Raw genomic sequence first — 21721 nt, 5'->3', positions numbered from 1 at the left:
CGTGACCGGACGCCCCGCTACCCTCCGCGAGCAGGAAGCAGGCACCTCTGCACTTCCGCTGCTACCGGAGCCTCCGGCCGGGACTCCGAACGTAGTGTTACAGAATCCAGCTCCACAGTCTTCATCATCAGGTCAGTGCCATACGACCTATCAGTACCTCCAACAAGGGGAGACGCAAGAATCAACGTGCCTGCAACAACAGCGGCCACTTCCGCTATACCAGGTACACCAGCACACACTGTGCCCGCCACAGCAGAGCTTTTCTTTTACTCGTCGATGCCTGTTATGATGGACTTTGTTGTTTAAACATATACTGGATGCAGTCCATATCTTACCAGCCTTAACCCAGGTCGGTCTCTTATAACCTGAATATCCTCCGGCACTTACATTTATCTATATCTCCTGAGATATATATATACCTATACTTAATCATTATTGTTTATATCTGGCCCAACCAGGTAGGACATCAAACAGCCACGTTACCTACGCAGAACCCATACCTTACAGCCACCTGTTACACCTTTCAACTAAGGTAATTCTCCCACCACTGGGAGTCTGTCTGCTACCGTTTGGGTCCTTTTTCCTAACACTATTGTGTCCCGACAGATCTTTAGTCCAGACCGTCTCTTCGGAGCCTCACTAAACGCCACGTCCACACCTACACCGCAACTAGGTATTCTCGATATATATCTAATTTAGCTACTTTACTCCCATAATTACAGGCCTACTTTAACCCTTTCCCTCTCCTTCCCTCCTAGGTTTCCATCATTCGTTATTCCCTGGAGCCTACTCCCAGCAAGACTACCACCAATCCAATTTTATTTTTTATTGTGCTCTTATATTACTCTTAGGAGGCCAGCTAACCCCATTGATCATACCTGAATTATATCAGTTTTAATGCTCCAATTTTTTTAACTATTTACCAATAAATATTTATATTTTAATAATTTTGGTCACAGTTTATTTTTAATCACCTAGACCAGCGCAGATACCTCATTTCTGACTTCCTAATAATGGCAGCATTTTTTGCAGGAGGCCCTCTGACCTCTACATCTCTTGCAAGGGGCTTTGGAGTCCCTCCAAATTTTTGTCAGCTGTTGCAGTCATTGCATCCATAATAACAGTATAGGAGACCTACTCGTTAATAATGGGAACAACAAAGCATAGCCGACTGCTGGACGTTTAAGAATAGTAAAGGCCGCCTGTTGGCCATATAAAAATAGTCTTTGTGACTTTTAGAGTCCCTCCATCATAAATGAAACAGGATATGTCTCATGATTAGTGTTGAGCGATACCTTCCGATATCGGGAAATATCGGATCGGATTGGATCGGACCGATACCGAAAAAGTATCGGATATCGCCGATTCCGATACCGGAAACCAATGCAAGTCAATGGGACATAAATATCGGAATTAAAATAAACCCTTTCTTTCCTTGTAGGTTATTTCTACATGAAGGAAAACAACTAAGAATAATGTAGAATGTATTGGGGGAGGTGGGGGAGACAATAAAGGCATAGAGGTTTAGCCCAGTCAAATGGAATAGCAGGAATTAATATTTTTTTATTATGTTCTGAGTTACGGAAATATTAACTATGTTAAGTATTTTTATATTTTGTCAGATATTTATGTTTCACTACTTCCATGCTCTTCACCTTCTTTTTTACTTCTCCCACACTTTCTCCTTCATCATCCTCAGCATCTTTTTCATCCACTTCTTCTTCACCTTCTTCTTCTTCACCTTCTTCGTATTATTCTTTTTTTTACATTCTTCATATTCTACTTCTTCATCTTCTTCATATTCTTCTTCTTCATCATATTCTTATTTGTGACAGGCATTCCTGTAGTTGTTATCTATAAAAGGTTGGACATTACACCTTTCGTTCTGCCCGTCACAAAAGATTTACAACAGGATTTGTCCGCGTTCAGTTTGGCCTGCAGCAGCAGGTCTTTTCCAGGGGCACCACGAGGAGGAACGGACTCACCCCCATACACTGCTTAGTCATCTTCTGCTTATAATTTAGATATTATCTTTTGCTCTGATTTTTAGTCTTATGCTTAATGTTCTTCCGCTTTTTGTTCTGCAGCTTCTTGTATTTCTGCTTCTTGGTTTTCTGTCTCTTGTTTTTCTGTATCTTGGTGCTTGTCTTCTCTTCTTTGTCTTCTTGGTCAACTTCTTCAGGGTCATCTTCTTGGTCTTCTTCGGGGTGGTCTTCAGGGTCGTCGTCTTCGGGGGTCCTCGTCTTCGGGGTCCTCGTCTTCTTCGGGTTGGTCTTCTGGGTCCTCGTCTTCGGGGTCCTCGTCTTCTTCGGGGTGGTCTTCAGGGTCCTCGTCTTCTTCGGGGTGGTCTTCAGGGTCCTCGTCTTCTTCGGGGTGGTCTTCAGGGTCCTCGTCTTCAGGGTCATTGTCTTCGGGGTCCTCGTCTTCTTAGGGTTGGTCTTCAGGGTCCTCGTCTTCAGGGTCCTCGTCAGGGAGATCCAGAGTGATTACCAAGAACCATTTCAAAAAGCTTGAACTTGGAAATGTAGCAGAAGGTACAAGAAAGCTGAGGAACTACCGAGGACCAGCTGACGGTACTGGAACCCGGATGGATAGCAGAAGGTACAAGAGCCAATGGAACTACCGAGGACCAGCTGATGTTACTGGAACTCGGTTACTAAGCAGGAGGTACCTGTGCCAGAAAGCACTACCAAGGACCAGCAGACGTTGGTGGAACTTGGATACCGAGAAGGAGGCACCTAATCCAAAGGCACTGCCGAGAACCAGCTGACGGTACTGGAACCCGGATGGGTAGCAGAAGGTACAAGAGCCAATGGAACTACCGAGGACCAGCTGATGTTACTGGAACCCGGATGGGTAGCAGAAGGTACAAGAGCCAATGGAACTACCGAGGACCAGCTGATGTTACTGGAACTCGGTTACTAAGCAGGAGGTACCTGTGCCAGAAAGCACTACCAAGGACCAGCAGACGTTGGTGGAACTTGGATACCGAGAAGGAGGCACCTAATCCAAAGGCACTGCCGAGAACCAGCTGACGGTACTGGAACCCGGATGGGTAGCAGAAGGTACCCATGTAAAAAAAAAGTTCAAGGCCGCGAGCCGGCCGCAGTTACCAAAACCCACAGTCCTACAGAGGGTGCTTGTCCTATTGGCACTATGGAACCAGCCTTCATTGCCAGATCCCGCAGCCCACATAGGAGTCACCTAAACTGCAGGCACCATAGAGTCGGCTAACCCGACCGCAACACGACAGGACAACGCATTGGAGGCAAAGTGACGTTGACACTACCCGGAAACAGCTGGCGTGCTGGAACCAGGCTGGGCAGGAGGGAGTACCCGTGCCAAAGACACTGCCGAGAACCAGCTGACGGTACTGGAACCCGGATGGGTAGCAGAAGATACAAGAGCAAATGGAACTACCGAGGACCAGCTGACGGTACTGGAACCCGGATGGGTAGCAGAAGGTACAAGAGCCAATGGAACTACCGAGGACCAGCTGATGTTACTGGAACTCGGTTACTAAGCAGGAGGTACCTGTGCCAGAAAGCACTACCAAGGACCAGCAGACGTTGGTGGAACTTGGATACCGAGAAGGAGGCACCTAATCCAAAGGCACTGCCGAGAACCAGCTGACGGTACTGGAACCCGGATGGGTAGCAGAAGGTACCCATGTAAAAAAAAAGTTCAAGGCCGCGAGCCGGCCGCAGTTACCAAAACCCACAGTCCTACAGAGGGTGCTTGTCCTATTGGCACTATGGAACCAGCCTTCATTGCCAGATCCCGCAGCCCACATAGGAGTCACCTAAACTGCAGGCACCATAGAGTCGGCTAACCCGACCGCAACACGACAGGACAACGCATTGGAGGCAAAGTGACGTTGACACTACCCGGAAACAGCTGGCGTGCTGGAACCAGGCTGGGCAGGAGGGAGTACCCGTGCCAAAGACACTGCCGAGAACCAGCTGACGGTACTGGAACCCGGATGGGTAGCAGAAGATACAAGAGCAAATGGAACTACCGAGGACCAGCTGACGGTACTGGAACCCGGATGGGTAGCAGAAGGTACAAGAGCCAATGGAACTACCGAGGACCAGCTGATGTTACTGGAACTCGGTTACTAAGCAGGAGGTACCTGTGCCAGAAAGCACTACCAAGGACCAGCAGACGTTGGTGGAACTTGGATACCGAGAAGGAGGCACCTAATCCAAAGGCACTGCCGAGAACCAGCTGACGGTACTGGAACCCGGATGGGTAGCAGAAGGTACCCATGTAAAAAAAAAGTTCAAGGCCGCGAGCCGGCCGCAGTTACCAAAACCCACAGTCCTACAGAGGGTGCTTGTCCTATTGGCACTATGGAACCAGCCTTCATTGCCAGATCCCGCAGCCCACATAGGAGTCACCTAAACTGCAGGCACCATAGAGTCGGCTAACCCGACCGCAACACGACAGGACAACGCATTGGAGGCAAAGTGACGTTGACACTACCCGGAAACAGCTGGCGTGCTGGAACCAGGCTGGGCAGGAGGGAGTACCCGTGCCAAAGACACTGCCGAGAACCAGCTGACGGTACTGGAACCCGGATGGGTAGCAGAAGATACAAGAGCAAATGGAACTACCGAGGACCAGCTGACGGTACTGGAACCCGGATGGGTAGCAGAAGGTACAAGAGCCAATGGAACTACCGAGGACCAGCTGATGTTACTGGAACTCGGTTACTAAGCAGGAGGTACCTGTGCCAGAAAGCACTACCAAGGACCAGCAGACGTTGGTGGAACTTGGATACCGAGAAGGAGGCACCTAATCCAAAGGCACTGCCGAGAACCAGCTGACGGTACTGGAACCCGGATGGGTAGCAGAAGGTACCCATGTAAAAAAAAAGTTCAAGGCCGCGAGCCGGCCGCAGTTACCAAAACCCACAGTCCTACAGAGGGTGCTTGTCCTATTGGCACTATGGAACCAGCCTTCATTGCCAGATCCCGCAGCCCACATAGGAGTCACCTAAACTGCAGGCACCATAGAGTCGGCTAACCCGACCGCAACACGACAGGACAACGCATTGGAGGCAAAGTGACGTTGACACTACCCGGAAACAGCTGGCGTGCTGGAACCAGGCTGGGCAGGAGGGAGTACCCGTGCCAAAGACACTGCCGAGAACCAGCTGACGGTACTGGAACCCGGATGGGTAGCAGAAGATACAAGAGCAAATGGAACTACCGAGGACCAGCTGACGGTACTGGAACCCGGATGGGTAGCAGAAGGTACAAGAGCCAATGGAACTACCGAGGACCAGCTGATGTTACTGGAACTCGGTTACTAAGCAGGAGGTACCTGTGCCAGAAAGCACTACCAAGGACCAGCAGACGTTGGTGGAACTTGGATACCGAGAAGGAGGCACCTAATCCAAAGGCACTGCCGAGAACCAGCTGACGGTACTGGAACCCGGATGGGTAGCAGAAGGTACCCATGTAAAAAAAAAGTTCAAGGCCGCGAGCCGGCCGCAGTTACCAAAACCCACAGTCCTACAGAGGGTGCTTGTCCTATTGGCACTATGGAACCAGCCTTCATTGCCAGATCCCGCAGCCCACATAGGAGTCACCTAAACTGCAGGCACCATAGAGTCGGCTAACCCGACCGCAACACGACAGGACAACGCATTGGAGGCAAAGTGACGTTGACACTACCCGGAAACAGCTGGCGTGCTGGAACCAGGCTGGGCAGGAGGGAGTACCCGTGCCAAAGACACTGCCGAGAACCAGCTGACGGTACTGAACCCGGATGGGTAGCAGAAGGTACAAGAGCCAATGGAACTGCCGAGAACCAGCTGGCGGTGCTGGAGCCCAGGGTAAATACTAAAAACAGAAGAGCCAGAGGTGTATTTGGAGGAGGTTTTAAATCCGTACTACAGTGGATGTGGACAAAGCAGGAGAATTTGCCGGACACACAGCTGGGGATCAGCTGACGTTACTGAATCCCAATAACACTGGAGCAAGCGTTGACTGTGCAGACGGCACTTCTGAGCAGCAACTAGCGGTATTGGAGCCCAGGGTAAATACTAAAAACGGAGGAGCCAGAGGTGTAATTGGAGCAAGTTTTAAATAAGTAGCACAGTGAATATGGACAGAGCAGGAGAAATTGCCGTGAACACAGCAGGGGAACAGCTGACGTTACCGAACCCCAATAACACCGCAGCAAGTGTTGACTGTGCAGACGGCACTTCCGAGCGCCAACTGGCGGTGCTGGAGCCCAGGGATAAGAATGAAAACAGAGGAGCCAGAGGTGTAATTGGAGCAACTTTAAAATCTGTAGTAGTGAGAATGTGGACAGAGCAGGAGAAATTGCCATCCGCACAGCAGGGGAACAGCTGACGTTACTGAACCCCAATAACATGGTAGCAAGTGTTGACTGTGCAGACAGCACTTCCGAGCGCCAACTGGCGGTGCTGGAGCCCAGGGATAAGAATGAAAACAGAGGAGCCAGAGGTGTAATTGGAGCAACTTTAAAATCTGTAGTAGTGAGAATGTGGACAGAGCAGGAGAAATTGCCGTCCGCACAGCAGGGGAACAGCTGACGTTACTGAACCCCAATAACACGGCAGCAAGTGTTGACTGTGCAGACAGCACTTCCGAGCGCCAACTGGCGGTGTTGGAGCCCAGGGTAAATACTAAAAACAGAAGAGCCAGAGGTGTATTTGGAGGAGGTTTTAAATCCGTACTACAGTGGATGTGGACAAAGCAGGAGAATTTGCCGGACACACAGCTGGGGATCAGCTGACGTTACTGAATCCCAATAACACTGGAGCAAGCGTTGACTGTGCAGACGGCACTTCTGAGCAGCAACTAGCGGTATTGGAGCCCAGGGTAAACACTAAAAACGGAGGAGCCAGAGGTGTAATTGGAGCAAGTTTTAAATAAGTAGCACAGTGAATATGGACAGAGCAGGAGAAATTGCCGTGAACACAGCAGGGGAACAGCTGACGTTACCGAACCCCAATAACACCGCAGCAAGTGTTGACTGTGCAGACGGCACTTCCGAGCGCCAACTGGCGGTGCTGGAGCCCAGGGATAAGAATGAAAACAGAGGAGCCAGAGGTGTAATTCGAGCAACTTTAAAATGTGTAGTACAGTGGATTTGGACAAAGCAGGAGAAATTGCCGTCCGCACAGTAGGAGAACAGCTGACGTTACTGAACCCCAATAACACGGCAGCAAGTGTTGACTGTGCAGACGGCACTTCCGTGCGCCAACTGGCGGTGTTGGAGCTCAGGGATAATACTGAAAACAGAGGAGCCAGAGGTGTAATTGGAGCAACTTTAAAATCTGTAGTAGTGAGAATGTGGACAGAGCAGGAGAAATTGCCGTCCGCACAGCAGGGGAACAGCTGACGTTACTGAACCCCAATAACATGGTAGCAAGTGTTGACTGTGCAGACAGCACTTCCGAGCGCCAACTGGCGGTGCTGGAGCCCAGGGATAAGAATGAAAACAGAGGAGCCAGAGGAGTAATTGGAGCAACTTTAAAATGTGTAGTACAGTGGATGTGGACAAATCAGGAGAAATTGCCGTCCGCACAGCAGGAGAACAGCTGACGTTACTGAACCCCAATAACACGGCAGCAAGTGTTGACTGTGCAGACGGCACTTCCGAGCGCCAACTGGCGGTGTTGGAGCTCAGGGATTACAGTTCAGGTGGTAGAAACATGAACAGAACAGGAGATCTGGATACTGTTGCCAACCAATTATTTATTCTGGAAGAGGACTGGCAAATTCATGAGAGATCCAGGCCTTGTTCATTTTGAGAAAAGTAAGCCGGTCAACGTTATCGGAGGATAGTCGCATGCGACGGTCTGTTAGTACACCACCTGCGGCACTAAAGACGCGTTCCGATAATACACTAGCAGCAGGGCAAGCTAGCACCTCCAGTGCATACTGACTAAGCTCTGGCCATGTATCCAGCTTACAGACCCAAAACTTGAAGGGAGAAGAGCCGTCTGGGAGTACACTAAGAGGGCAAGACATGTAGTCTGTCACCATCTGACGGAAACGTTGCCTCCTGCTGACTGGAGCTGTCTGTGATGGTGTAGACATTTGTGGCGGCGGGGACACAAAACTTTGCCACATTTCGGCCATACTGGTCTTGCCTTGTGCTGAGGCGCTGCTTCTGCTCCCTCTTTGTGCAGAGCTTCCTCCACTGCCTCGACGCACTGAGCTGCTTTGTAAAGCACTAGCAGCACTGCTCTCGGTTGGAATGGAGAACATGATGGAATGCACCAGTGCGTCTTGGTACTCCCGCATTTTACGCTCCCGGTTCAATGGTGTTATGAGGCTTTGTAAGTTGTCCCGGTAGCGAGGATCTAGGAGGGTGGACACCCAATAATCAGCCGTGTTGAGAATGTGGGCGATGCGGCGGTCGTTTCTGAGGCACTGCAGCATGAAATCAACCATGTGCTGCAGACTGCCAACTGGCCAAGAAACGCTGTCCCCTGCTTGAGGCGTGATCTCTGCCTGCTCTGCATCACCCCACCCTCGCTCTAGATACTGACTACTAGAGCATTGTGTACCTCCCTCCTCTGGACAGATGTCTTCCTCATCCATTGACTCCTCCTCATCCTCCTCACAAAGTGTCCCCTGCCTAGGCCTTTGTGAGGAACCACATTGCGCAGACTGTAGAGAAGCAGATGGCATTTGTGACTCCTCATCCTCCACCTCTTCCAAAACCTCGTCCCTTAGTGCTTGCAGTGTTTTTTCAAGCAGGCAGATAAGGGGGATAGTCATGCTGACTAGTGCATCATCTGCACTCGCCATCCGCGTGGAATAATCGAAGGCACGCAAAACGTGGCAAATGTCCTTCATAGAGGCCCACTCAGTGGTGGTGAAGTGTGAACGGCGCGCACTGCGACTTGTTTGCGCCTGCTGCAGCTGGTACTCCATTACTGCTGCCTGCTGCTCACACAACCTCTCCAACATATGTAACGTTGAATTCCACCTGGTGGGTAGGTCACATATGATGCGATGTTCCGGAAGACATAATCGGCGCTGCAGAGCTGCAATGCGTGATCTTGCATTGCTGGAACGCCGCAAGTGAGCGCACTCTATGCGGACCTTGTGAAGCAGTGCATCAAGATCCGGATAGTCCCTCAAAAAACTCTGCACGACCAAGTTGAGCACATGTGCCAGACATGGGATGTGAGTGAGGTTGCCTAGGCCCAGAGCTGCCACCAGATTTCGGCCATTGTCACACACTACCATGCCTGGCTGGAGATTCGCTGGCACAAACCACACGTCACTCTGCTGCTTGATGGCATTCCAGAGCTCCTGCGCTGTGTGGCTTCGATTCCCCAAAGAAATTAATTTTAATACGGCCTGTTGACGTTTGGCCACGGCTGTGCTCATATCGGTCATCATAACAGGTAACCGTTCACGGGTCGATGTGGAGGTAGACCGTGACGGCTCCTGCAGCGCTGATTCAGAGGAACTGGAGTATGAGGAGGAGTCAATGTGTACAGACTGGATTCCTGCAATCCTTGGAGTTGGCAGAACACGTACAGCGCCACTCTCAAGATCTGTACCCGGCTCCACAACATTTACCCAATGGGCAGTGAGGGAAAGGTATCGTCCCTGTCCATGCTTACTGGTCCACGCATCAGTGGTCAGGTGGACCTTGCTACTGACGGCGTTTTGTAGCGCATGTTTAATTTTTCCCTCCACATGATGTTGCAGGGCAGGGACGGCTTGCCTGCTGAAATAAAAGCGGCTGGGCACGTTGTATTGTGGGACTGCCAATGCCATAAAGTTACGGAATGTGTCAGTCTCCACCAGCCTGAATGATAGCATTTCAAGGGCCAGTAGTTTAGCAATGCCAGCATTCAGAGCCTGTGCTCGGGGGTGGTTTGCCGAGTATGGGCGCCTTTTCTCCCATGCCTGTGCTAACGATGGCTGTAGACTGGCCTGGGAGTGTGAGGATGACTGGGAAAGTGGTGCTGTGGGTGGAATTACACTGTGTCTCTGTACAACAGTGCCAGAGATTCTTCCATGGCGATCCTGTGAGGAAGCCGAACCAGCTGTGTGTGAGCTGGAGGAAGAGGCTACAACACGAGCTGAAGAGGTGGTAGGTGGCGCTGTAGGTTGGCCTAGGTCTTCAGTGTGTTTGTGTAACTCCACCACGTGCTTGGTCCGCACATGTTTCCACATATTTGTGGTATTGAGGTTGCTGACACTTTTCCCTCTTTTCACCTTCTGATTACACAGCTTGCATTTGACAAAGCAAATGTCATCTGCAACTGTGTCAAAAAAGGACCAGGCACTGCAAGTCTTGGGAGCGCCCGCTTTGGATTTTGGAAGAGCCATGCTCCTAATGGGTGCCGAAGTGGAGGCTACAGGCAACCAAGTCTGCCCCCTCCCTCTCCCTCCTTTTTGGGCCGTTCGGGGAATCTCTTCCTCAGAGCTGCTCCCACCACCTTCCTGTCCCTCACGCCATGATGGGTCAAGGACCTCATCATCTACACCACCCTCTTCAAACAACTGCTTCTCCTGGGTAGTCTCGACAGCACAGTACGCACCAGAAAGTGGCACCTGAGTCTCATCATCAGATGCGTACTGAGGTGTGCTGCTGACCATAGGCACTGGCCCACCCGCCTCTTCAGATTCAGAGAGACAAAACGGTTGCGCATCACTGCATACTACCTCTTCTTCAAATTCTCGAATTCTGCTTGGCTGGCCCCCTCTTTCCAAGCCAAGAGATTCAGAGAACAGAAGTAGAGATGGCTCCTGTCCAGGGCTCTCTGACTGCCTGGGCAATTTGGCAGGTGGTGAAGAGACAGATGGGTGCTCTTCAGTGCTCAGGACCTGAGAGGATCTGGAACTAATTGAAGTCGATGCGTTAGCTGCCATCCATCCGACAACGGCTTCAATTTGGTCCTCGCGCAGCAGTGGGGTACGGCTAGCTCCTACAAAGCTGCGCATAAAGGACTGTTCCCTGGTAAAACTGGGGGATGCTGAGTCACTGGTGCCCGCAGCAGGCACAGAATCCCCACGTCCTCTCCCTGCAGGCGCAGAATCCTCACGTCCTCTCCCTGCAGAAACTCCACGCCCACGCCCACGACCACGACCACATGCCTTACTCCCTGCCTTCTTCATCTTGGTAGACTGATAAAGATAGGCAGAAAAGTACTAAGGGCTTAGTGTGCTTATTCCTGAACAGCTGCTAACAGGTATAAGAAACACTAATTTTATAAAGTGTGGACTAGACTTTAATATGAGCTAATGTGGCCTACACAACTGTAAAGTGGAGTGTTTGGTGAACTTTATTTAGGTTTTTTTTGTCACAAAAAGACACTGGATGTGCCTAAAGATGTAATAACGATAGTATCACAAACTTTTTGTAGCTATTACAATGTAGGAAGGTAACCTACAATGCAATAGATGAGGCTGCAAAAAATAGGCTAATACTAATCTGGCTGGGGCTGCAGGGCCCAATGCTGCAGAAAGGCTCCTCTATCTACTCCTATATAGTGTGTTTGGAATCTATTTAGCTGAATATGGATGGAACCACCACACTAATAGGAGATATCAGGAAAAATTATGAATTGGCAATAAAGGACAATGTATGAGGCAGTGACACACACTGAGTGCACTACAACCAGACGGGGTTGAAGCACACACTACAGGGTGAGCTGCACTCACACACCAGACCTTGCAGACAGCGGTGAACAGTACAGATGCAGAGCACTGTGCACTAGTGCTGCAAGACGGAAAAAAAATTCTCTATCTACTCCTATATAGTGTGTTTGGAACCAATTTAGCTGAATACAGATGGAACCACCACACTAATAGGAGATATCAGGAAAAATTATGAATTGGCAATAAAGGACAATGTATGAGGCAGTGACACACACTGAGTGCACTACAACCAGACGGGGTTGAAGCACACACTACAGGGTGAGCTGCACTCACACACCAGACCTTGCAGACAGCGGTGAACAGTACAGATGCAGAGCACTGTGCACTAGTGCTGCAAGACGGAAAAAAATTTCTCTATCTACTCCTATATAGTGTGTTTGGAACCAATTTAGCTGAATACAGATGGAACCACCACACTAATAGGAGATATCAGGAAAAATTATGAATTGGCAATAAAGGACAATGTATGAGGCAGTGACACACACTGAGTGCACTACAACCAGACGGGGTTGAAGCACACACTACAGGGTGAGCTGCACTCACACACCAGACCTTGCAGACAGCGGTGAACAGTACAGATGCAGAGCACTGTGCACTAGTGCTGCAAGACGGAAAAAAATTTCTCTATCTACTCCTATATAGTGTGTTTGGAACCAATTTAGCTGAATACAGATGGAACCACCACACTAATAGGAGATATCAGGAAAAATTATGAATTGGCAAAAAAGGACAATGTATGAGGCAGTGACACACACTGAGTGCACTACAACCAGACTTGGCTGAAGCACACACTACAGGGTGAGCTGCACTCACACACACAGACCTTGCAGATAGCGGTGAACAGCACAGGGAACTGTGCACTAGCACTGCAAGGCACAGTGATTTAGAAAGTAGCTTGGGTAAAGCAGTATAGAGCAAATAGGTAGCTAAAACTGTCCCTCAGAACAACAGCGTCCTATCCCTAACTGAATTCACAGCAGAGTGAGCTCAAAATGGCGGCGGTGGCTTTTATAGTGCATCATGACATCATTTCAGCAGCCAATCACAGCCATGCCATTAGTTAAGATGCCTACATGCCTAACAGGATGTGCCCACACTTCTTAGGATCCTCATTGGCTGAATAAAATGAAAATGTCTCATTGCATTATGGGAACTTCCGATTCCGGTATACGATATTGCAATAGTATCGGAATTAAGTATCGGAATTCCGATACCGCGAATATCGGCCGATACCCGATATTTCAGTATCGGAATGCTCAACACTACTCATGATGTGTCACACACCACATGATTAGATAAGGTAGTAAAATGTTAAAATGACATTTTCCGTTAAATGCATTTGTCTTGGTCGAAAGCAATACAAAAGTGCAAAAACGCATCTAAAAAGCTACGTGTGAACATAGCCCATGGTGTGGAGGATCATTTTTGTTTTTGTATATTTATTTTGCTTATATACAAGTCATTACTCTGGAATTTATGTTCTTTAACATATTTCCCAGGAAAATCCATTTTGGTTTTGTTTTTGTATGTTTTATTGTGAGTCCGTAAAAGTGGCATAATACCTTTGACAACGTTGTTGACAGCAGTGACCTGGGAGTCAGAAATGCTTCTAGGGGTCTTCCCCATGCTGTTACCATGTCATTTGAGCACTGTTCCCATTGATTTGGGCAATTTTTTAGCTCTCTGCAGACCGCCGAGGGGATCCGCTGGAAAAATGCTTGAGTTTCCCATAGACTCACATTGGGCTCATTACTCGGTCCGAGCATTCGAGCATTCCAATTTGCTCGACTCGAATAACGAGTACTCGAGCATTTTAGTGCTCGCTCATCACTATTTTTCACACCTCACCCTCTGCTTCAGATTCCAGGGAGTAAATGTTAACAATAAAACACATATGGTGGAGCTTCTCTATCATCCAACCTCTATGGGAAGACATTGTATTGCTTTAGTTTTTCGAGTGTTAAGCTCACATAAGAAAAAGCACTGTTCTCCATGTTGCCCAGCACTATTAATGTGATAAAATTGAATGTTTTTAATGTTTCTTCTAGCTATGAGAGTTACTATCTCTAGTCTGTGGAAGTTCCAAATTACCCTTAGTATAGTTCAGTGGGTCATGATACAACATTTTGCACATGGAAAATATGTCAGCTGAAAAAGCAACCTACCCTGAATTTCCTTCTCAATGGACTAAATGGTCACTATTTAGAGAATCCCCCCAATTTCACTCATGCCTTAAGAAACTCTACTTTATTGAATGGTTAATGTCCACATCTATCAACCATAGGGTTTTTAGATCTTTCCCATAAAACTTACTAAAATATAGCTCAACATAGTGAAGCCTAACTCTGTAACATTTGCCCATGATCTCTTGATGGTGGCCAATGTGGTTCTAGACTCTGCAGCAGAGGCATTGCTAGGGTCCTAAAATATCTGGGACCCAAGCCCCAAAGTGCGTGTTTCCCCATACAACCACCCTGCCACTTATAATCGGATCAATACATATATAATTACAATATACTACTGTTGATAACCCTAAAATACACTATACAAAGGCCAATATTACCAAAATTACTACTCTACAAGGCCAAAATAATACAGCTACACAATGTCCTCTACCATCACCACTACACAGTGAGTACATCATATTATAATATGACCGTTACCTCTGCATAACAAAACGCATTATACAAACACCAATAATACCGCCTTACACCTACCATTCCATAATGACTAAAATGCATTAAACTGTTACTAAATAAAAAAAACGCTATTAAAGAGACTGATATTAACACCATACGGTGATAATATGGTGGTAGAGGCCAGTCCTGCCAACCATATTACAGAGATTACAGTACAAGTATATACAGTATAGGGACTTACAGATGACGTTCTTTCTGATGGAGTCGTCCACTTTTCTTGTCTATTTCGTCAGCTCCAGACCAACATAATTGCTTCTCATATTTCCAGCCCCATCCCCATCTATTCGCAACCTGCACAACCCCCTCATCCTGCCAACTCTTCAAGCCAGGAACAGTGACCCCAATACTTCAAAAATTATGTCATTACTATGTTTAACCCTCCATCAATTAATGCCACAAACACGGCATGCCTCTAAAATTAAGTGTCCCATAGAAAGTAGTATAGTATGATAAACTCCACAGCTCTCTATATGCTGTATTATGGCCCCCAGCCCCTTATATACTGTATTATGGCCCCCACAACCATATATATACTGTATTATGGCACTAACTGCCATATATATACTGTATTATGGCGCTCACAGCCATATATATATATACTGTATTATGGCCCCCACAGCCATATATACTGTACTATGGCCCTCACAGCCATATACAGTTGAAACAAGAAGTTTACAAACACTATATAAAAAGACACATATGCATGTTTTTCTCAATATCTGACATGAAATCAGAATAAACTTTTCCCGTTTTAGGTCAATTAGGATTACCATAATTTTTAATATTTGCCAAATGCCAGAATAATGAGAGAGACAGAATGTTTTAAGGCATTTTTATTACTTATTGCAAAGTCAAAAGTTTACATACATTTCATTAGTATTTGGTACCATTTTCCTTAAACTGAATAACTTGGGTCAAATGTTTGGGATATCCTTCCACAAGCTTCACACAATAGTTGGTCGGAATTTGGGCCCATTCCTCCTGACAAAACTGGTGTAACTTATCCAGGTTTGTAGGTCGCCTTGCTAGCACCTGCTTTTTCAGCTTTGCCCATAAATTTGTGATGGCCACGTCAAAACATTGACTTTGTTATCCTTAAGCCACTTTGTTACCATTTTGGCAGTATGCTTCGGATCATTGTTACTTTGGAAGTCCCATTTCCGCCCAAGATTTAACTTTCTTGCTGATGTCTTGATATTTTTCTTCAGTATTGCCACATAATCTTCTTTTCTCATGATGCCATCTATTTTGTGGAGTGCACCAGTCCCTCCTGCAGAAAAACAACCCCACAACATGATGCTGCCTCTCCAGTGTTTCATAGATGTGATGGTGTTTTTAGGCTTCCAAGCTTCTCCCTTTTTCCTCCAAATGTAACGGTGGTCATTATGCCCAAAAAGTTCAATTTTAGTTTCATCAAACCACAGGACATGTCTCCAAAAATTAAGGTCTTTTGCAGTAATGGCTTCTTCCTGGCAGAGTGGCCTTTCAGCCCATGTTGATACAGCACTTTTTTCACTGTGGTTATTGATACAATCTTACCAGCTTCCACCATCATCTTTACAAAGTCTTTTGCTTTTGTCCTTGGGTTGATATGCACATGGTGGACCAAAGCATGTTCACCTCTGGGATACAGACCCCATCTCCTTCCTGAGTGGTATGATGGCTGGACATTCCCATCTAGTTTGTACTTGCATATAATTGTTTGTACAGATGAACGAGGCACCTTCAGGTACAGTATATTGAAATTATACCCAAAGATGAGCCAAACTTGTGCAAGTCTACAATTCTCTTCCTGATATCTTGGCTGATTTCTTTTGACTTTCCCATGATGCTACATAAAGAATCAGTGTGTTTCAGCTGTGCATTAAAATACATCCACAGATGTGTCTCTAATTAACTCAGATGTTGATAAAAACCTATTTGAAGGTTCCAAACACATGACATCATCATATGGGCAGTACATAATTGTTTAAAGGTATAGTAATCTTAGTGTATGTAAACTTTTGACTTTGCAGTAAGAAATAAAAATGCATTAAAGAATTCTCTCTCTCTCATTATTCTTGCATTTGGCAAATATTAAAATTATGGTAATCCTAATTGACCTGAAACAGGAAAGCTTTATTCTGATTTCATGTCAGATATTGAGAAAAACATGCATATGTGTCTTTCTATTGTGATGTAGCAGACATCCCTTTAATGGTTCAGTGTAGTGTGAATGACCATGTACCTTCCCCTTTAACTGACTGGTCACATGACCGTGACATCACACAGGTCCTTATGCACACAGTTAAGGTCCTATCTGTGGGTGTGTGTGTGTGCTGCAGTATATATAAACCCTGTGTGTTCCTGTGAGGGTGTGTTCCGGTGTGTACGAGTTCCTGTGTGTTGGGAGCTTCTGTGTGGGCACCGTGTGAGAGGCACGAGGCTGCTCCTTGTGTGTGTGGGGGAACACCGCTCGTGTGAGGCCTGGAATGACCTGGTGGACTCCGGTGGAGGTGAAGCCTGGATCCCTGTGTGAGAGTGTGGGGGATGCCAGTAAGCCTCGGAGTGCCACACAAGCGTCCTGGAAGGTGAAGCCTGGGTATGAGATGTGTAATACGCCAGTAAACCATAAAGGCTGGAGACCACGTGTGGGAAGCCGTAGAGCCACAGTGGTGGCGTATGAAAAGGACTGTTACAGCTTAAGCCGGTGCAGGTAATACTCTTGTGTTATGGACACTTACCTGGACATTGTGTTAGTATCACCTTGCGGAAGGCTGTAATTAGAGCCAAGTGGGCCGGTCTGCCACTTGGGCTCGTGGACTTTATCAGTGTGTCGGTGAGCCACTAAGATGGACTGAGTGATCAGCAGTTTATGGAGTTAATAAACTGCTGAGTTGAGAAATACCGAAAAATATGGCTGGTATGTTTTAAATTGACGCAGCGAAGCGAGTATCCCTCAGGATAATAAGTAGCGCTGCCTTGCATGTGGTTTGAGAGTGCGGGCAGCTGCAGTCTGGTTGCTAGGGGCAATTGCAGTCTGGTTGCTAGGGGCAACTGCAGTCTGGTTGCTAGGGGCAACGGCACAGGACGACGAGTGTGGATAAAGCATCTGGCTGCAACTCGGCGGGGTTGTGAAGGTTGTCGTCGAACTCAAACCTGGTTTGCTGTGGCACGGCGGGGCTCACGAAGGTCAAAGCCTCTTGCTGCAACTTGGCGGGGTTGTGAAGGTCGTCGTCGCACTCAAACCTGGTTTACTGTGGCTCGGCGGGGCTCACGAAGTTCAAAGCATCTTGCTGCAACTCGGCGGGGTTGTGAAGATTGACATCGCACTCAAATCCTGTTTTGCGGTGGCTCGGCAGGGCCACGAAATTTTTTCGGGGAGAGCGGTGAAGTTCAAGTGTGAACTGTGTACCGTGATGGCTGTGAGCAAAGCAGCAGATGTGTTTGGGGCTATTGATCGCTTGAAGGACCGGTTGGGACCGGATCAGGTATTTGAGAGACTTTTGCAGGACATGGTGTGGGAACCGCAGGAGCTGTGGGCACCATGTGGAATGGCGGCAGTGGACCATTCTATTGACTCTCCGGGGTCGCCTGTGTTGTCCCAGAGTGCCCGGGGAGGTGGTAAGAGATCTTGTGAACTGAGTCCTAAGACTGTCGCTGAAGTTTTTTGTAAAAATTCCCTTACAGGTGTGGTTGTTAAAAAGGGGGTGGAGTCTAAAAAAGGGGCGGATTTTCACAAGAGTGTGGAGTGTAAAAAACTGGAAATTGTTGATGATTGTGGGTGGGTACCTCCTAAAAATGACAAGGTGACCGTTGATAACAGGGTAGCTCCAGTGGAAGGGGGTGAAGTCAAAGTGGGAGGTGACCTGGTAGTCCACAACACCATGGGGAGTGACACAGACCCCATAGCTGACGGTGACACTACGGAAGTAGAAGGAGAGGTCAGTCAGGAGGGGCTAGACGAGGGGAGAGAGTCCACCTCTCGTCGTAGACGGCGCAGGGGCCACAAAAAGGTTGCTCCTGTACTCTTTGCTGAAAGCGAAAGTAAAGAAAATGTAATGGTGTGTGCCATTGTGTCAAGTGTGGATCCTCCTTCAGAGGCAGAAAGGGAGGTGACGGACCTGGAGAACGTGTCCTCAGACCAGCGGAGCCTGGAGTCTGAACGGCAGAGGGTCTACCAGGTTGTGAAGAACTTGCAGCGAGATCTAAAGGGAAGCAACGAGGAAGTTGTCCAGTGGAAGGAGATGTTCCACGCAATTAAGGAGGACCGCCGCAAAATCAAGGAAGAGGTTTTGCAGTTGAAGCTTGAGAAGGAGGCGCGGCTGGATGGTGTTTCTGAACGTGAACAAATCCTAGAACGACTGCGCAAACAGCTCAACCAAGAGCTGTGTGACTCCAAGAAGGAGTGTGGTGAACGCAGTAGGGAACTGCAACAGAGTAAGAGAGATTATGAGGATCTCCTCAAGGTGAAGGAAAAACTAGAGCAGGATAAGGCGGGTGCAGAGCAAGTGCGCCAAGTGGTTGAGACCACTCTGCAAGACACCCGTGAGGAGAATGATGATCTCCGGGGAAAGACCCTAGATCTGGAAGCTCAGGTGAAGGAGCTACAGATGTCCTGTGATACTCTCCAGAAGGCGGAGACGTACCTTAAGGAAACAGTCAGCAAGATGGAAGCTGAGCAAGAGAGGATGGAGGAGTCCATCGGACAAGCCACAGACCAGGGCCAGGAGTTGACCGCTGGTGATGGGAGGTATCAAGCAGATACCTCCTCGAGTGATGTGGGCTCGGAGGATTCGGTGGATGTCAGAGCCGAGATCAAGCAGCTCAAGGAGTTGCTACAAGCCCAGTGGACACAAGAGAAGCGTGAGAGTCTTGCTATGGAGAGCCGAGTGGGCGCATTGGAGACGGAGAGGTCTGAGAGAGCTCTGCTGCTGGAAGAGCAGTTGAAGCAGGAAGAGCTTCAGAGATGGACTGCTGAGAGGCGAGTAACTGAGCTGGAAGGAGAAGTTTTAGAGCTCAAAGGTCGCCTAGCAAAGTGTCACGTGGTGAACGAGGTCTCCTTGGAGAAGGGAAAAGGCAAACAAGTTGCACTTACTCCCTTAGACCATGAGAAGGTGGACCTGAGGAGAGCTAAGAGTATGGTGTTGGAAGATAAAGGTGAAGTGGAGGTGGTCAAGACGAAAAGTTGTGAAGTTGTAGCTGTGAGTCAGCTCAGGGGAAGCATCCAGGGTGAAGAAGCTGGAAGTCAGTTGTCCCTGAAACCTGAGCTGGTTGATCGTCTGGAAACCACTGGTGAGACCGAAACGTCTCGGTACATGTGCCTCGCAGATGTACCCGAGGACTTGAGGGAAGAATGCACCCGTGAGTTCGTGCATGAGGAGTTTAAGAAGGCCGTGGGAGCCTGTAAGGTGTACTCGACCTCAGAAGCTAAACAGCTGGTGGTCCTGTCCACAACCGAAGTCACGGAGAAGAGGGTGGCGATCCTGAGTGACATACATTGGCGATGTATTCACACGAAGCGGTTTCTCCAGTTGAAGATGGAGCAAGCAGCTAGACAACTGGAGCTGATGAGAAAGGCTCACAGTCTGCGAGAAGAGGTCATCCGGGTGCCTCGTGTTCTGGTGAGAGAGCTCATTGGGAGAAATGGCCGAGCCATGCAGATGATGGTGAAGAACTCTGGTGTGGTAAAAGTAAGCAGTCCCCGTGATCGTCGGGACTGGATGCCGGATGAAGACGGCATGGTGTCGTTCTATGCTGTAGGAACGGAAGAAAGTCTTGCAGATATGAGCATGCTGGTGGAGTACCGAGTGACCTACCTGCGAGAGGTGGAAAAGTTGAATCTCGCTAGACTGCGAGTGGATAGACAGCATCATCTGAGCAGCAGAAGATGGCAGCCGTCTAGACAGTGTGAGACCTGACAGGGTTACGACTGACCGCTGGGAGCGGAGGAGCCGCTGGGAGCGGGGGAAGTCTGACAAGTTTACGACCCGGAAATGTGACTTGACGGAGTCGATGACATTGACAGATGGTAGGTCCCTAAGGAGTGGGCTAATGTCAATGACTAATGTTCCAGGGGCTGGACAACGCAAGGGTCAAGTGCATGGTCTCAGTGTGAACTGTGGGATATAGACTGTTTGTGTATATTATGCGTTCAACCCCACAAGTTTGAACAGAGGGGGGGAATATGTGATGTAGCAGACATCCCTTTAATGGTTCAGTATAGTTTGAATGACCATGTACCTTCCCCATTAACTGACTGGTCACATGACCGTGACATCACACAGGTCCTTATGCACACAGTTAAGGTCCTATCTGTGTGTGTGTGTGCTGCAGTATATATAAACCCTGTGTGTTCCGGTGTGGGTGTGTTCCGGTGTGTAGGAGTTCCTGTGTGTTGGGAGCTCCTGTGTGGGCACCGTGTGAGAGGCACGAGGCTGCTCCCTGTGTGTGTGTGGGAACACCGCTCGTGTGAGGCCTGGAGTGGCCTGGTGGACTCCGGTGGAGGTGAAGCCTGGATCCCTGTGTGAGAGTGTGGGGGATGCCAGTAAGCCTCGGAGTGCCACACAAGCGTCCTGGAAGGTGAAGCCTGGGTATGAGATGTGTAATACGCCAGTAAACCTTAAAGGCTGGAGAATACGTGTGGGAAGCCGTAGAGCCACAGTAATGGCGTATGAAAAGGACTGTTACATCTGAAGCCGGCGCAGGTAATACTCTTGTGTTATGGACACTTACCTGGACATTGTGTTAGTATTACCTTGCGGAAGGCTGTAATTAGAGCCAAGTGGGCCGGTCTGCCACTTGGGCTCGTGGACTTTATCAGTGTGTCGGTGAGCCACTAAGATGGACTGAGTGATCAGCAGTTTATGGAGTTAATAAACTGCTGAGTTGAGAAATACCGAAAAATATGGCTGGTATGTTTTAAATTGACCCAGCGAAGCGAGTATCCCCCAGCATAATAAGAAGCGCTGTCTTACACTATATAGTGTATGTAAAATTCTGGTTTCAACTGTATACACTGTACTATGGCCCTCAGCCATATATATACATATAAATATATATATATATATATATATATATATATATACAGTACAGACCAAAAGTTTGGACACACTTTCTCATTTAAAGATTTTTCAGTATTTTCATGACTTTGAAAATTGTACATTCACACTGAAGGCATCAAAACTATGAATTAACACATGTGGAATTATATACTTAACAAAAAAGTGTGAAACAACTGAAAATATGTCTTATATTCTAGGTACTTCAATGTAGCCACCTTTTGCTTTGATAACTGCTTTGCACACTCTTGGCATTCTCTTGATGAGCTTCAAGAGGTAGTCACCGGAAATGGTCTTCCAACAATCTTGA

This window comes from Phyllobates terribilis, unplaced genomic scaffold (genome assembly GCF_046119375.1).
Source record: "Phyllobates terribilis strain yellow unplaced genomic scaffold, ASM4611937v1 Scaffold_4__5_contigs__length_816908805, whole genome shotgun sequence".
NCBI lineage: Eukaryota > Metazoa > Chordata > Amphibia > Anura > Dendrobatidae > Phyllobates > Phyllobates terribilis.
Note: the sequence above shows the minus strand (reverse complement) of the source record.